The sequence below is a fragment of the Pongo abelii genome, chromosome 3 (genome assembly GCF_028885655.2).
Source record: "Pongo abelii isolate AG06213 chromosome 3, NHGRI_mPonAbe1-v2.0_pri, whole genome shotgun sequence".
NCBI classification, from domain to species: Eukaryota; Metazoa; Chordata; class Mammalia; order Primates; family Hominidae; genus Pongo; species Pongo abelii.
In genome coordinates, this window is record NC_071988.2 from 159,985,442 (window position 1) to 159,998,905 (window position 13,464).

The 13,464-nt window shown below is 38.7% G+C and overlaps 1 long non-coding RNA gene across 1 annotated transcript in view; it reads right to left on the reverse strand.

The window, feature by feature from the left end:
• Positions 1-3,345, reverse strand: part of LOC103890507 (uncharacterized) — a 50,196-nt gene extending 46,851 nt beyond the window's left edge. The window contains exons 1-2 of the long non-coding RNA XR_008524283.1: positions 3,055-3,345; positions 2,011-2,148 (exon numbers count right to left, since the gene is read on the reverse strand). This is a non-coding gene — a long non-coding RNA (uncharacterized LOC103890507). The remainder of the gene's footprint in view (positions 1-2,010; positions 2,149-3,054) is intronic.
• Positions 3,346-13,464: the final 10,119 nt, after the last annotated feature.

A 13,464-nucleotide genomic window follows, 5' to 3' on the forward strand; every position in this document is an offset into this window, starting at 1 on the left:
CCACCAGGCCACTGCTTAGTGGACCTGTGGTAAGAGGGCCACCAACCTGCAGACCTCAGAATAATAGAGCCACTTGCAGCTTGCATCCTGAGCCTGGAAAAACTATAGGTCATTAATTCCAACCTGTGAGAGCAGCCACAGAGGCTGCACCCTGCAACACAGAGTTGCCCAAGGATTTGCGAGCCCACCCGTTGTACCAGTGTGCCCTGGATGTGGGACATGGAGTCCAAGTTGATTATTTTGAAACTGTAAGATTCAATGACTGCCCTGCTGGGTTTTGGAATTACTTGGAGCCTGCTGCCACCCGTTCCTTTTTTTTTTGGCTGGTTTTTCCCTTTCGAAACAGGTATGTATAACCAACACCTGTACCACAATTGCATTTGGGAAGTAAATAACTTATTTTTTGATTTAATAGGCTCAGAGGTGGAAAGAGCTTGGCCTTGAGTCTTAGATAAAACTTTGGACCTTTGATTGAGTTAATGTTGGAATAAGTAAGGCCTTGGGAGACTGTTGAAAAGGGATGATTGTATTTTGCAGTGTAAGAAGGGCATGAGATCTGGGGGGCCAGGGTCATAATGACTTGGCTTGGATGCATGTCCCCTCCAAATTTCATGTTGAAATGTGGTTTCCAATGTTGGAGGTGGGATCTGGTGGAAGGTGGCTGGATCATGGGAGTGGATCCCTCATGAGTAGCTTAGCATCATCCCATTGGTGATAACTGAGTTCTCCCTCAGTTAGTTCATGCAAGATCTGGTTCTTAAAAGAGTCTGGGACCTCCCCCTTCTCTCTCTTGCCATGTGACATGCTTGTTCCCCATTGCTTTCTGCCATGAGTGTAAGCTTCCTGAGCTTCAGCAGAAGCAGGTGCTAACACCATGCTTCGTGTACAGCCTGCAGAACTATAGGCCAAAATAAAATCTCTTTTCTTTATAAATTACCCAGTCTTTATAGCAATTAAAAAAAATGGCCTAACACAGGGACATTGTGGCTAAGGGATGGAAAGAAGCAACATTCCACTAAGTACCATGATGTATGATGGTTAGCAGTGCTGTCTACATAGTTTGCCAACTCATTATCATTTACTCAGTTATTCCCAAAGGGCTTCCCAGGCCTAGAGAAGGGGTATAGGGTAAGGATGACCTCCTCCAGCACCCTGGCATCTTTTAAGGGACTGAGGACCAGGGAAGCCACCCCTCCTTCAGGTAGCATACACCAGAAGGCCCAGGTTTGGCTTTTCTTAGAGAGGCCTTTGTAGCTATGCCAAGCTTGTAGGGTGCCGTTTCTATTACTTAAAGCATAGTGAGTGGTTGGGTATTGAGAATCACAGATTTAGGGTTTGTGAAAGTCTTTATTTTCAAGAGATCCCTGTTGGTAGCCAGGCACTTGTTGTTTTAATGGTGTATAGCATAAAGCCAAGAGGGGCAATATCTTGCATAAGAAGCCCTGGGGCAACCAATGTTAGTTATCAGTGGTCCAAGGACTCCTGGAAGCAGGTTTTCATTTTTTTTTCTTTTTCTTTTTTGAGACGGATTTTCGCCCTGTCACCCAGGCTGGAGTGCAGTGGCGTGATCTTGGCTCACTGCAGCCTCTGTCTCCCAGGTTCAAGCAATTCTCCTGCCTCAGCCTCCCAAGTAGCTGGGACTACTGGTGCATGCCACCACACCTGGCTAATTTTTGTGCTTTTCGTAGAGATCGGGTTTCGCCATGTTGGCCAGGCTGGTCTCAAACTCCTGACCTCAAATGATCCCCCCACCTCAGCTTCCCCAAGTGCTGGGGTTACAGACATGAGCCACTGTGCCAGGCCAAAAGGTTTTCAAAGCCTCTACAGTGAAGGAGTTTTCTGAGAGCACTCACAGGAGTGCCTATTGATTTTAATTTAGAAGTAAAATTTGTAAATGAGGAATATGTTGCCACCAGAACTCAGAAGCACTAAGAAATATTGGACTTAACTGACCTTAATGGTTGTAAACACTGAATCTCCTTGGAAGAGGATATTAATGTAGTATCATACCTGTGTTCCTGGAGAAAGTGGATGCCATTAAGATCTTGTTTGCGAATATTGTATGTGATGACAAAGCCGTTGGGAAGTATCCCATGGGTAACCCAGAAAGGTATATTGTGCTTCTTCAGAGGTGGAGGCAAACTACAGCTGTGAAAGGATGTAGAAATAGAAACTGAATGGAACAGGTTAGCCAAATCTATAAGAGCAAACTATGTACCAGATGTTAATTGGGTTGAATCAACAATGTTAATAATATTAGTTATTGAGTATAGGGGTCCTGATGAATAGGATCACAGTATTAAGGTTGTAGTAGTCTGTAGTATGGCACCTTTTATATGTGTACATATATATATATTTTTTTTCTTTTTTTTCAGATTTTGGAACAGAGAAAGATTGGCTGCTAAATGGAAAAGCAGGAGGGAGAATTATCCCTTTAATAATTGGGTTTTATATACTTAGTTTTAATCCTTGAGGAGCCCGTTTCAACTTATATTGGGCCATATTAACTATTAACTGGGGGGGTTATGGGGTCCCATTTTATCAATCCAATTTGTAAGTACCAAAAACTTACTTTAATTTAAATTTATTACTTACTGTGTCAGAGAATCTAAGTCCAACATAGAATATTTTATAGCAATGGGGTATATGATTACGGGAAGTGTAGGCATGGCCATAGTTAAATTGAGGAATACTCATTTTTGTATTTTATACAGGCAAAATATAGAAGTAGAATATTTAAATTTAGTGGGACCCCAGATGTAACTATAGTTTGAGTCCCGGTATTAATTAAGCCCATGCATTTTGGTCAATTAGTGCATTTTAGCAAATGTTAAAAGTTAAGTTAGAATCTCTGTTGTGGAGATGCAAAAGCCAATCAGTGCCCTTTATCGTTTTTGTTATTAACAAAAATTCTTTAGTATATGAATTTTGACTTTCCAATGAAATCAAATTATGGAAAATATATATACAATTTATTATATATTTATATTGAAATATTGTGTTTGCATATATATGTATTAATGTTCTATATATAAAGGTAATTAAATTAATTACCTTTTATTTTCCTCACCTCTTCTTCACCAACACAGTGAAGCTCAGTGTCATATCACACTTTCCAACTATTACTGAGGGGTCATTGCTGCTTTCCTGAAACCTGGTGGCCCCTGTCTATAACCTGTGAAATGGTGGTAGAGCTCCGCCATCCTGGCCAGCTCACTCTAGCAAGATACTAGGACTTCACCATTTATAATCAATACAGTACTGACCACTACAGAGATCCCAGGGCATTGGAACAGTATACCTGCCACAAGGAGCAACACACATTCAAATAGTGGCCTGCTGCACAGGGTCCTTTGAGATCCCAAGAAAAGCTGATGATGTCACAAAGGAAAACACACCCTGATTATATTGAGACTTGCTCTCTGACAGCTTCAAAAGAACTTTAAGGGCTCATCAATCTGTCTACAGCCACCACAATTTCAAGCAAATCCCCAAGGCAACACCTGAGAGCAGAAGTAGGCACCAGTGCAAAATAGCTTGATTGACTACTGGCAAGTAGTAGTGCCATCAGATACCAACTGGACCATCTGATATGGAAAATAAGTCATCCATTCCCAGTGGGCAGACAATGATATTGTATCCAAGCTTTGGCTATAATCATACCTTCTACATCAATTGTTTTGGATAAAACTCTTTGAGTTGATGGCTATTGTTTTCAGCAGCTACCAGATGTCCAGACAGAAGAGCATCACTCAGGGATTCACCTGCATGAGTCTCCTTTCGGTGGCTTCACAGTCAGGGGTCAGATTGCAAGTGTGGCTTCAGTGACACAACCACCATATAATAGTTTAAGAGATTTTAGTACCCACATAGAGGTCAGGGGGTTCTGGTAGAGAGAAAGAGAAGGGACCCATGTGTCAATGCCTTTATTGGGTCCAGGGCATTATCCAAACAGTTTTCCTGTAGGGAAACCACCAGCTATAACTGGTGGTTTTAAAGCAAGCAGTCATTATTTCCAGGAGGTTACGCTGTGACTGGAAGGTAGACACTTAGAATTCACAGGCAAATGTCTGAATGGTCTATTCAAAATAAGTGAGAGAGAAGCTGGGAGCCCAGCCTACTACATGGGAGAGATGCCTCTAAGTTTTTATCTCTGGTCACTGGCTGGAACCATTTAGGTGAGTATAGCATAGGAAACTGTGCCAAGTGTGACTGGGCCCTATTTCTGGTAATAAAAAGTTAAACTTACATTTAAAAATGGATGCTAAGGCAACAGAAATTTATACGCACTCTACACTCTCCACCCTCCACACACATATTTTATGTTTTTGATGTCAAAATTTACATCATTTTATAATGTATATCTCTTGGCAATTTATCTTACCTACAATTTTTATTAATAGTTTTACACACCATCATTACAGAACTATAGTATTTTGAATATGGCTCTGCTCTACGTATACCATTGAGTTTTGTGATTTACTATGCTTCATGTTATTAATTAGCAGCCTTTTGCTTCAGTTTAAAGAACTCCATTTAGCAATTCCTATAAGGCAAGTATAGTGATGATGAACTCTCTAAGGTTGGGTGTTTGTGTAAGAAAATTTTTATTACTGTCTGAATATGGAAAAATAGTTTTACTGGATAAAGTATTTTTGGTTAGCAGTTTCCCCCACCCCCTTCAGAACTTTGGCTATATCATTCCATCCTCTCCTGACCTTCAGGATTTCTGCTGAGAAATCCACCGATCTACTGATAGTCATATTGACACTTTTATATTTGATGCATCTCTTACATCTTGCTGCTCCCACAATTCTTATATGTGTTTAATTTTTGATAGTTTGATTATTATGTGTTTTAATATACTCAATTTGAGATGAATTTAATTGGAGCTCCCTCTGCTTCCTGTACCTGGGTGTTGGCATCTATCCCCATATTAGGAAAGTCATTATTTATTTAAATATGATTTCTGGCCTTTTTTCTCTTTCTTCTCCTCCTTATGCAAAGGTTTGGTCTCTTGATCGTCCAATAATTCCTGTAGGCTTTCTCCATTCTTTTTTATTCTTTTGTCTGTTTGCTCTTCTAAATGAATAATTTCAGATGTTCTTTCTTTCAGCTGATTTTTTTCTTCTGCTTGTTTGAATCTGCTATTGAAGTTTTCTCTTAATTTTTTTGTTGTTGTTCAGTCATTGCATTCTTCATCTCTACAATTTCTATCTGGTTCTTTTTTATTGTCTCTATTTCTTTGTCAATCTTATTGCTGTTTCCATGAAATGTTTTCTAAATTTCGTTAAATTTCCTCTTCATATATTCTTGTAGTTCACTGAACTTATTTATGAGTATTGTTCTGAATTATTTGCAAATCATTTCATAGATCTCCATTTTATTGCAGTCCTTTATTTATTTATTTATAGACGGAGTCTTGCTCTGTCGCCCAGGCAGGAGTGCAGTGGTGCGATCTCGACTCACTGCAACCTCTGCCTCCCAGATTCAAGCAATTCTCCTGCCTCAGTCTCCCAAGTAGCTAGGACTACAGGATCCCACCACCACACCTGGCTAATTTTTGTATTTTTAGTAGAGACAGGGTTTCACCATGTTGGCCAGGCTGGTCTCAATCTCCCAACCTCAAGTGATCCATCTGCCTCAGCCTCCCAAGTGCTGGGATTACAGGCACGAGCCACCGTGCTCGGCCATTACTGAAGCTTTACTAGTTTCTTTTGAAAGTGTCATGATTACATGATTCTTGGTAATTCTTGCATTCTTGTGCTGTTGTCCGTGCATTTGAGGAGACAGCTTCCCCTCTGGCCCTTTCAGGTGTTCTTTGGCAGGAATAGACCTTCACTATTTAGTCTAGTCTCTGATTCTGGAAGGACCAACTGTAACAATCCCAGGCAGGCAGAGCTTGTTTTGAGTTCTTTAGTTGACTAGGATGCTGCCTTCACTCTAATGTTGGATGGGGCTGCTGCTATCTGGTGAGACCACTACCTGGGCTCTGCTATGAGGCAAAGCTACTGGCTGGGTACTACAATGGCTTTTGGTCAGGTAAGTTACAAGATATATTCCCTGGACAGGCAATTCAGTTATTTGGGATCTATATTTGAGTGGGTCTGTAGGATGGGCTTCAAGGTTAGGTGTCAGTGCTACTCAGGACAGGTAGGACCAGAGGCTACCCTCCTTACAGATGTGTGACTAAGGATTGCCTCCTTGTCTGGGTGGAGCCATGGGGTGGGCTTTTCTATGAGCTGAGTAGCTGACCACTCCCAAGTCAAGCCCATTTAGCTCCTTTGCTTTTCTTAAATCCATGGAGGTGGGAGTCTCCCTGCTTGGGAAAGGTCATTGTGTAGATTTCTTTTTGGTTAAATGGAGCTCTGCTTAACTTCCTAGGCCAAGCAGAACTAGTCTCTGTGTTTCTCTAAAATACGTGAAAATGGGAGTCTTCCTGCCTGGGTAAGGTCATTGAGTGAAATTGCTGCTGAGTGGAGTTGATGCTTGACTTCCAAGGTCAAGCCAGTCTAGCCCCTTCACTTCTCTGAAATCCACTGAGGCCGAAGTCTTTTTCCCTATGCAGGGTCGCTGGGTGGTTTTTATGGCTAGATGGAGCTGCTGCTTGACTTTCTGGATCAAGACAGTCTAGTCTCTTTGCTTCTCTAAAATGGGAGGAGGCAAGCATCTCCCTGACTGGGTGGGACCACTGGAGTAGGCTCTGAGGCAGGCAAGGAGAATAAAAGTCTAGAAACTCAGACTAGCTTGAACTTCCCACCATGCTTCTCAAGGCAACCAGCTCAGCTTTGTGGATGGGCTATAAGGTTGACTGATGTCTCTGATCAGGCTCCATAGCTGGCAACAGCACAGAGGCATTACCAAGATCCATGTGCTGATAACTATGACTTATGCCTCCTTTCTTTATTTCTACCTGACACCAGGCATTCTAGCCATGTCATTTTCCCCAGTGTTCCCTGTGAGACTAGAGTGGGCTTGTAGGAAACAACTCAGAATGCTAGGAAAGCTGGATAACTACCTCTAGTTCTCTTTTCCCCCTGTAAAAACTGTGAGCCCAGGGAAATCCTCTCCCTCTGGCATTGTGCTAACTTGGGGGAGGAAAAGGGGCAGCACAGTCAGAGTGAGACCATTCTTCTTATCCTTCTAATTCAGATTTCATTCAGTTCTATGGACCACATAGGTGTCAAAGGCTTGTTTCTAAGTGTTGGGGTTTTCAAAAGGATGTTCTAATCTGTGAATAGTTGTTTGCTGAACTTTCTGTGATGGGGGATTGAAGCCCAAGACTTTCACCATCTTGCTGACGTCTCCTGCCTTTTGTTTATTTTTATCTCTTACTTTCTACTCTAAATGGTAAAGTAAATAAAACTCTTACCTGTCCACCTGCCTCACTTTTATAATTCTATCATAAAGTATAAAGGTGAGAAATCTTGGCTTTCAAAATACCTTCTAATATTTACAGAGCTGGAAGACTGTAAAAAATTCAGAGTGGCCATATTCATTAAGAACTTTGCTCTCCAAGGCTACAGGAATGCATCAAGAAAATAAACCATAAATATGATACATTGTTGATCATTCAGCACTCAAAAGACTGTCTTCGAGGACTATACTTTAAAAATATACAGTTTTTCTACTAAAATAAAATGAACTTAGAATTTGAAGCTGATGAACAGCAAAATCAATGTCAATTAATGAAATTTTGTCATATTATTTCTTTCCTGGTTCCACAGCTTTAATACTCTTAGTTATTTATATATATTATATATATTAATATATAACATATATGTTAACATATATATAACATATATATTTACTTTTAATCGTATATTTTATTTTTGTATTGTCATTTCCAATGAGAATGTTCCAGAAATTAATATTTTAACTAAAAACAAGTATTGAAAGCCTTGTACTAAAAGTGAAGTTTTACAAACACAAACTCCATTTTCTTTTGTATAATGTGTGTAAACAAACGCTCTATGATGCTTTTTATGAACTGGTTATTTAAATATGTGGAAGTGAGCAAATGTTATTGCTGATTCAAAAGAAGGCAAAGGCACTTGCTGTGTGAGCAGAAAATGTTGAAGATATTTGTGAAGGAAAGAGTATGTCACCTAAATTAATGTGGTACACTCGCCTCATAAGTCATCTCCACCACTCTGCTCTACCACACTGCTGGAAAGAGTAGAGGTCAATATTCTACTCATTTAGAACACACAGGGCCTATTTATCCACTGTGGGACTCATATTTCTTCATGTAGCCAGGACACAATAAGACTCAGGTTAAAAACTTCTTTAAGAAATCAATTATTCAAGATACTATATCAGCCATTAAACTTAAACAAATATTTCAAAATCCTGCTTGCTGTCGTCAGTTAGGGAATGCCATGACTAGACTACATATACATCTACAGACTTAAGTTTCAGCACTGTCACGTAGGCTCCTCACTCCCACTCAATAAATTGTTTCCTTCCTCGTGTTTATTGAATCCTGCTTTCTTTTCTTTTATTTTTTTCCAAAATCCTTTTAAAAGGTACATGACATTTCTCTGCTCAATTAGACTTAATAACTAAAATTTTTTTACTCAGAAGGGGTGCCATATTAAGCATGGTGGCCATGCTCACAAAAAGAAAAAAAAAGTGAGGGCAGTAAGTGAAGAATATCAGACGTAAGGAGGCACTGACAGTGTCTAAAGCAAACTTCAAGTGGTCGACATTTTGTTTCTGATTCTCTTTTTGTGGAAGGTAATAAAATACTACATGTGCTTATGGTAATGTTTAAAGAGCTAGTTCTGAAGATTTAGATTAATGATTGCTACTTATAGAAATTATGATTGGTCATAACAATTAAATGAATATTGAACAAATGGACTTTTCCTATCCTTGTGGGCCAATTTCCAACAGTATACATATTCTTGGTACTGTTTTGTTCCCACAGTTGCACAGAGTTATACTTTGGTTTTGTTGTTCAGGAAATAAGCTCATTCAGTGTACCCATATGGTGCCCTAGATTCTATTGAAAAGTCAACGAATTATGTTGGTGAATGACAGTGGACCACTTGATGCCCTCATTTTCTTTTCTATTATTTGGTTTGAGTTCATTTTGATTGCTGAATATTAAGTATCTGTATCTGCTTAGAATGGATGAGAATTATAGGAGCTGAGAATATGGTGGAAAAAGGCAGGAAGCTGACTCAAACCGCACAGCTGGCGTGACGAGATTTGACCACCTGGGTTGCCCATTTTCTAATGCTCCACAGAGATCTATGTACATTCGACCTTTTCTGCCAGTCTTTGTTTCAAATCAAACTACTTCTGTAACAACTTTCTTTCAGATTAATTTTTTTAAATACTCATTGAGTACCAGTTATCTATGAAGCACTCTGATAGGTTTTTTTAATAAAAAATATTGAAAGAATGTAATTAATGTTTTCAAGGAGTTAGGATCCTTGGGAAAATCACCATTAAATCAATACACTTAAATAAAAGCTACTGTAACTGGTGGCATGTTATATGTGGAAAAGATAAACGTGTCTAAGGAGGTTTGGGACAGAAGGGTTAAATAGCAAGAAAAACAAAATACTTTCTAAAAGAAGTGACATGGGAGGGGAGCCTTAAAAATTGTGATTGTACCCTCTTCTTAGTATGTATCTAAAGGAATAGATATTGGTATGCAAAAGAGATACCTGCACTCCCATGTTCATTATTCAAAATAGCCAAGGTATAGAAGCAACCCAAGAGTCCATCAACAGATTAATGGATAAAGAAAAACGTGATATATATATACACACACAGACAAAATAAAAGGAAATTCTGTCATTTACAACAACACAGATGAAATTGGAGAGCATTCTGCTAAGTAAAATAAACCAGGTACATAACGACAGATATTATACCATCTCACTTACACTGGAGTGTAAGAAAGTCAACCTTTGAGAAACAAGGTAAAAAGGTGGTTACCATAGGTAGAGAAGGGATAGGTACAGGGGAGATGTTGATCAACAAGTGCAAAATTTTAGTTAGACTGGAGGAATAAGTTTTAGTGATCTATTACACTCCATGGTGACCACAGTTAATAAAAATTTGTTGTATATTTCAAAATTGCTAGAAGAGTAGATTTTTCATCTTTTCACCACAAACAAAAAACAGTTGATGAAGAGATGGACATGTTAATCAACTTGACTTAATCTTCCTGAAATGTTTATGTACATCAAAGTATCACATTGTATCTTTCAAATATACATAATTGCCATTTGTCAATTAAAATATAATTTCAAAAAATTGTGATTGCAAAATATAATGTGAATTTGACAGGTGAGATCTAGCAGTCACTGCCTTTGCCTCACCAACTAAAGGTACAATAATAAGGGTCAGAGTTTATCCTTCCATCCCATGCACTTTCAGTTGATATATGTTTCCATTCCATGCATTGCTAGCAGGCTGGTTAGAATTTTTGTTGCCATGAATCCATCATCCCTGCTCTTCTTTCATTTCTTTGTGACAAAAGACTCAATTTCTATAAACATCTTTTCACATATGTCTCTTTTTCTATCATTTTGTCATATTTTAGTCCCTTCCTTGACAATTTGTAAGTTCTCTAAATTCAGTGAAATGGTGCTCTCCAAAGCAAAACAACAAAGATATCAGACCTGGAGCAAATCAAAATTGGTTTCTCTTTTCCTCTATGATATAACATTAAAAAAAAAAAAAATCCAGCAGGGCACGGTGGCTCATGCCTGTAATCCCAGCACTTTGGGAGGCCGAAGCGGGGAGATCAGAAGGTCAGGAGTTCGAGACCAGCCTGGCCAATATGGTGAAACCCTGTGTCTACTAAAAATACAAAAATTAGCCAGGCATGGTGGCGTGTACCTGTAGTCTCAGCTACTTGGGAGGTTGAGGTGGAAGAATCGCTTAAACCCGGGATGTTGAGGTTACAGTCAGCTGAGATCCTGCCACTGCACTCCAGCCTGGTTGACAGAGCGAGATTCTGTCTCAAAAAACAAAACAAAACAAAACAAAAACAAAACTATGAGACAAGTCAACAAAAGGAGACCTCACAAAACCGCCTAAAATGACTTGAAGTGTAGGCCCTGTTTCTTCAGATTGTTGAGGGAATACTATCATAGAAGAAAAAGCAGGAACTCTGAATACTGGGCATCTCTCCCACTATTTGTCCCTTGTGTTTTCATGTTCTATAATGTGGCCAAACCTTTGGCATCACCTGTATTCAAGTTACATTCATGCACTTGACAATGTCCTCCCTTCAGGTAGAACAAAGGAGGCTAATTTAGTTGTCATGTGGAAACAAGGATGTGTAGAAGTGGAGGTACAGAATAGACAAGGAAGCATGAGTGTTTATGGAGAGCTTTCAGCAAACAGGAAGCAGAAGGAATCTAGCAGAGCACAAATGTGACAATCTGGAAGAGAATTGCCTCTGTATGTTCAGCAAACATTCATCACCCTCTCCCTCTCAGCTCACTCATTCTTCAATAACCACACCCTAGAAATTGACACTGTATCACTTTCATTAGTTATACTTTCATTTGTCTAATTGTTCTCAACCCTCTCTTGGCATAAGAAACAGGATTGTAGAATGACTAGTATCCCCAGGAAAAGTAGATTCCATCTTCAGTAGCTTATGGAAAGGCTGATAATAATTTATTCTTACTGATCTCTTCCAGAAAGTCATAGAAGGAACAGCCCACCACCTAGAAGAAGAAAGAGAGGCAATTTTTCTGTGATTTTAAATGTATAAAAAGAAAAAAATATCAATTGCAGCATTAACTGTAAGCTGCACAGACAATAAATTGAAGATTGATTAAGCTCCCAAGTGTTGCTATGATTATTAACCAATAGCATCAGCAACTTACTACTCTACTTTACATGTCATAAACAGAGTAATAGTGAAAGATCAACAGGCACAACTACATGTGGTTATAATTTGTTCGGGTGATCTTAGAAATCTCATGAAAATGGAAGACAAAGCAGGTATTAGATAGTACAGAAATCTAGGTATTCCCATTTTAATTGTTCCTGTACCATCAGAGTTTAATTTCAGATTGTAACATTGTAGGATAGAGTTTGGTTCATTGTGTGTTCCAGTTTTAAAAGACAGAATTTTCTTATGTGGAAACCTGCCTGCAATTGCTGTAATATTTTTCTATCTTTTATTGTAACTTTGAAAAAAAACACTTAATTTCACCACTTTTCACACCCTTTATTTTTCTGTCTACTAGGATAAATTTGAGCTGAATATTTAATCTACCCACTTTACCAAGCATTTTCAATCATCAAAAAGCTGATGTGAAGGTAGCTGAATGTGATATGGAAAAACAGAATGAATCAGTAGAATTACCTAAAATTTATGTCATTCTAAAGCAGAGAGGTCAGTTCCTATCTTTTTTACACTTCTTCTTATTGCCTAATTCAGTACATGGAATATAACAGGTTCTCAGAATTTCTTGGTAAAATTGGATAAATATGAATATTCTTGTGTTATACAGAAACAGTAAATTATATTTGTCACCCACTTCTTACAACATAGTCTCTAGGGAAGCAAGAGGCCATCCAGCCTCTCAGAATTAAGGCTTGAAAAGTAGATTTGCTAAGGTAAGTGTCAATAAGGCCAGTTACAGGATCAAAGTGTTTTAGAGTATGAGACCTGGCCAGCAGTTTAAGTGAAATTGTCTCTTCAAAGGGGAACAAAGCATAGTAGAAAAAACACTACAGTGGGAGTTGACTAACAAGAATTCTGTCTTCTGTCACACAGTGTCACGTAATTGTACACTGGATAAATCTCTTAAGCTTACTAGATCTCAATTTACTCATCTGTAAAGTAAAGCAAATTGAACCTAGAAATCTTCTATGTATGTCAAGGTGAATTTCCTTTTTACTAGCCTATTGCCTTTTATTTTGTAAACCAACATATATGAGAAATATAACAGAAGTCTTTAAAATGAACCTTTAATAATTATTTAATAATAATAATTGAAATAAAATCATGGCAGAAATGGGTCATCATATTTGGCTCCTTGACTAGGGCCTTGTCTTTCTTCATTATTCTTTTTTCTCTGCTTTGATGCTGTTAGAACGTGTGTGTATGTGCACGCCTGTGTGTGGTCCCACTTCGGCTGACAGGCGTGCTTGGCTTCTTGGATTTCTTCACAAGATCCAATGTGTTTGCTTGCACTAGTGCTTTTGTTATTTCTTAGTGACGATTTCTTCTAATCTTCCAACGTCTTCCTTCCAGAGCTTGATTTCCCCAGTAAGCTCCTACATGTATCTGTAGTGTAATTTCTTTCATAAATTCTGAAAAATCCCTTACTCCATGGCTCTCTTCTCTTTGCTGAAAACTGGAGGATACAATGGCAATAGGTAACATGTTAACCAGCAGTTACAGTCTTTAACTTTTTTTGCATTGTCTTTAGTCTCTAACTTCAATCTCTTTATTGCTATTTGACTTTGAACTTC